This window comes from Halyomorpha halys, unplaced genomic scaffold (genome assembly GCF_000696795.3).
Source record: "Halyomorpha halys isolate HHAL.00 unplaced genomic scaffold, Hhal_1.1 Scaffold914.1, whole genome shotgun sequence".
NCBI lineage: Eukaryota > Metazoa > Arthropoda > Insecta > Hemiptera > Pentatomidae > Halyomorpha > Halyomorpha halys.
In genome coordinates this window covers 165367-170300 of record NW_027104636.1, presented here as the reverse complement: position 1 = coordinate 170300, position 4934 = coordinate 165367, and the positions used below count along the sequence as shown (strand labels likewise).

General features: G+C 32.0%; 1 protein-coding gene across 1 annotated transcript in view; it reads left to right on the top strand.

Moving 5' to 3' along the window:
* LOC106687120 (balbiani ring protein 3) overlaps positions 1-4934 on the top strand; it is a 65505-nt gene that overhangs the window by 1758 nt on the left and 58813 nt on the right. The gene's annotated exons all lie outside the window — the stretch shown is intronic.

Below are 4934 nucleotides of genomic sequence, written 5' to 3'. Positions count from 1 at the left end.
CTGGTAAAATGTTATAGGAAAAATATTAACATGTAGAAAACTTGCATGTTTATTATTTATTTACGGTTTTGTTGAATTCATTCCAGTTAATGAAATTAACTATCCAAAGAGCATCCTAAAAAAAATATTTTCCTGTACATGTAGTGTTAGAACAGTACATTTTATATTATAAATTACTTTAACATAAATTTTAACTTTTCATTTAAGAGACCACAAATTGAAGTGTGGTCGAAATGAATAAGTCTATGTTTCACAGAAACATGTTATGCAAATTAAAATCCTGTAAGAGTAACGAAATAATCATTCACAATTTTTTATAGTCTAGTCCTGGATTTGTCATATTTTTGATAGCATATTGTGGATGTATTGTGAAAATTGTTTTCCTCAAAATTATAAATGACAGAGATTTTGTAACGTTAAAGCTTAAAATTTAAAAAGAATATTCTTTACTCACTCAACAGTAGCCTTATAAGCAAAATGATAATTAATGACAAGTACTGTAGGTACTGATACATTTAGAAATGTACAATGGGAGCGATAATGAGTAAAATAATAATTAATAGTGTTAACAAATATGGTGAAATTAAAAGAAGGGAAGAGTGATGAAGTAACTGAGAAGTAATTATGGTTCAATAATAGATCAAGGAATAGATAAATAAAATAGTAATATAGATTCTAACCTGAACTCTGGTAGATAGAGAATAATGTACAAACAGATAAACATATAGTGGAAGCAAATGGCAGATTTATGTTGCCAGAACTATAAGAAAGGTAATACAAATGTACAACGAAAATAAAAGATGATGAAAACATTGTTATGAAGTAAACAACAAAAACAAAATAATATTAGAACTATAAAAAAAATATATACAGTCCAAAAAGGAGAATAATTAAATAAATGTAAAAACATGGGACATATAAAAAAATAATTCAATTATGAAATAATAAAGTTCATCATACTATCTTTTTACACTATTTAGTTTATTGAGGTAAGAAGTAAAACTTGACAGATGGGAACTGGAGAAACAGAAAACTGAATATAAAAGTTTAAATATAAGAAAATAAATAAACCGAATTTCGTAAAAAAAAATATGGAATAAATATAAAGAAGGCTGTGAGATGGGTTCGGAATAGTAATTTTTTAAAAAGTTAATTGTGCCCAATAAGGTTTAGGATATATCACTAGATAAAGAAAATACAACCTTTATCAACTTTATGATTAACAGGGTTACGGGAGTTGATAATACTGTATGTGTCGGGAAATACTGATTGAGAGGTAATCTTTGGTTTCGCTGATACAGGAAGAAATTAGGGATAGAACAAGGTATCCATTAAACTATGTTAGAGCGGTGTTGAAGACGCTAAGATTTTTTAAGTTGGTGGTAATAATTGGAAAGCTTATTATAGGATAACAGGCCAAGGCGAATGGATAGTGGATTGTAGAGATTTATGTGTATTAACAGAGTGAGATGTAAGGAAGGGAGCAGTACTAGAAAAGGGTTGGAGAAGGTTGTGAAAAGGGAGATTGTAGGGTTTTAGTAAGAGTTTATGTATGAAGTTTATTGTAAGAATGATGTGTTTAATGCGTGGACTACTATTTAGTTACTTTTTATTTATTATTTTTCTTAAATTATTTTTTTTTTATCATAAGTTTATTATTCATTCTTTATTCACATAAATATTATTATTATATATTTTATAATTAATCGTCATAATAGGAGTGTATTTTGCACGAGACTATCCCCCCCCCCTCATCATCAAATGTTAAAAAAAATATCAAAATGTTACAATAATCATGTATACAATGTATAAAATTACAATAATCATTCATTTATTATGAAACAGGGCCCAGATGGGCTGTACAAACTACCAGATGGTAAAGTACAAACTATTACTATTAGTCTTGGAGATTTATCATAATTCAATTACACTGACTTGTACAATAGTAACTTGTACTGCAGTATTTTTTAATTCCTGTAATATCACCTAGTTATCCCTATCATGAAAAAAATAAGTATTAGTATTATTACCACACTAGTTTCTACTACTTGTACTATGAACTAATACTATTAGCTTTCATTATGAAACAGGGCCCTGATAAAATAGAAAAAAGAATAATATAAAAAGAAATCCCGTTTTATTCTCGTTTTTACATATATATTATTCATATTACTTCATTATATTCTTATTCATTTGGTAATCTTTTTTGATATTCTTGCTTTGCACAAATTTCCTGTTATCCACAATGCAGCTTTCTACCACCATATTACTTCTATACTCTTTTATTTTTTTTTTAATTTTAGTATATTTGTCACTAGGTACTTATATTAATTAATATTTCACTAATTATTATTCTCATGGCACATTTTCACTTCTATCATTTATAAATTTACTTATTTCATAAGTGTACTTGGATTATTAACAAAATATAAGACCTTGGCGTAATATTTGCTTTAAGGAATCACACTGGCTTTACTACTGGTGTTGCATGTTCGGGGATTGCTCAACTGAGGTTTAGGTCAGGGTCGAAGACTGGGAAATGTTTCTACCTCAACATGATTAATTGACAGAGGTATTTTAGGATCAGTAACCAGCTTTAAGGAATTGTAAGGGATGTAAATGACTCACTCACAGTTGACAGTGAAAATCCCATTGATTTCTTGAGGTCAGGGATTTTACTTACCCTACTCTCCTCTACAAAGGGTAATTGAGGAAAAAACAACGGGGGAGTAACCACGCTCTCGGATCTCAGATTTATCTCGAGGTTTATGGGAATGTACGCCATTGGAAAAAAAAAATGAAGTAGAAAGTGCCGCTCTTAGCAGCCTCTAAACTGCACTGTTGCCGGTTCGAATCCGGTCTGGGGAGTTCACTTTATTTTCTGGTGGTCCCATACAGAATGAATACCTGTATTCAGCACGGACGGATACCTCTAGATAACACTCTTCCTCCCTTCCTTTGTATGTCAGAATTTACCAGACCGAAGTAATAAAAAATAGTTATTGATTGGCTCTACCTCACCCATGAAATTCATCATAATACCCACCTTTTAGCATCATTTTCCTGGTGACTCACCCTATCCGTTGTACTCCTTCCACCAAGTTTGGGGCTTAGCTCCAACCTAACCTGTATATAAGGAATATTTAACTTAAGTAGAAGTTAGCAACAATGGGTTTTACGCCTGAAGACAAAAACAACCAGCTAATCCTCACTAATAGCTTCTATCAAATTAGTTTAATTTAAATTGTGAACAAAAAAATTATAATAAAATGTCTGTTTTAAGGAAAGAAAAATGTTGAGGATCTGATGGCTGAGCGGGCTGGGCGAGGGTCCCAGAGCGCTTGGTTCTGAAGGTTGTGGGTTTGATTCCCACCTGGGTTGGTCAATATTTATTTCGCGGCGGCCCCGAGAAATGAACCTTGACATTTCCACTGGGGCTGTATAGGTCCTCAATGGAGGACTAGAGCCAAAAAAAAAAAATGTTAAATTAAAATCTATCCTGTCATTGTCTAATGATGAACCGTCTGGTTTCTCCCTTAAATCTAACTGGTTCCTCTCAAATTTTACTGTCAAAATAATTGTATTCTATATATTTGTGTTCACGTGTGGGTACATGTTCTCTTCGCCCAGAGATGGGGCATGAGAGGGAAGCTGCTCCTCCTAGAAGTAAAAAAAAAATATTAATTTTTTGAAACAAAGAATTTTAATATATAAAAAAGTGCTGATATAATGATATGTTATTTCATAAAATTTTAGTTTTATTCGTATTCTCCGCACTAAAATGTCATGAACGACCATAGCTTGCATTCCCCAAGTTTTGATCCTGGGTACGCCCTTGTGTGGGTGTATTATTTTTATCCTTAATTTCGTAAAATATTTAGCGCACTTGTTCAGCCTCCACTGGCTCATTACCTGTGACGTGGTGAGAGGGAAGCGTTGGGATCTCAAAGGGCTCAGGGGTCCTCATGTCGATAGTGTAAATATTGAATGTAAGAGTATGAATGTGACTGGAGATTATTTTATTTCTTTATTTTTATTATTATTCTATTTTATTTATTTATTATTTCTTGTGCATTGTACGATTATTCCTTTATCCTCCCGTTTGTATATATTTAGAGAGAGCTTTTATTTATTTTCCATGTATTTTTTTTTTTTTACTATTTTTATATATTTTTTTCATTTGTTCATCCATTTTTATTTTTATGTTATTTTATTTTAGTTAGAATATAATCAGTTATTACAATTACTCATTGCCATTAGGCAATAAGTAATCGTGTGGCAGATTGTAATATTTATCAATAAATAAAATAAAACAAAAATCTTAAAATGGCTTTTACCAAATCCAGACCTTAAATTAATGTAATCTACGTTGATTAGGTTTTGAAGCCCTCTCTTCTTATTTTGTGTATTGTTTTAAATATTACTGGTCCGTCTCAGTTTCTTCTATTTTATAATCATACAAGTCGTTGGAGTTAAATCACTGAGTGACTGAGTTTGATATTTGGAGCGAGCATAAACTAGATTCATTTCCAACACTTCCTGTAGTTGCAAGGAAAGATGTACAACTAACCCGCTAATAATAATCAGAAACCAGTAAACAAGGAAAAAACACTGACCTGGAGTCACCGAACGGAATATCAGAAATCTTATCATCAGCTCACCCAGGTATCAGGAAAGATGGAGATGATAGAGACGGGAGCAAGGTGATATAAATCACGAATTAACCACTTCCATGTACAAGTCTATAAGTGACGCTGATCCAGTCGTCGCCACCAAGTATCACCATGTTCCGGTGAGTCGTATAGTTTTTCACTTGATGCAGCAGGTGGATGCTTAGTTGGTTCTTTCAATCTATGACATATCGTCGCTTGTATATGTTACTACCCATCAACACTTTTGCCTACTTCCCGTAAACCCTTTGATATGGTTATTGC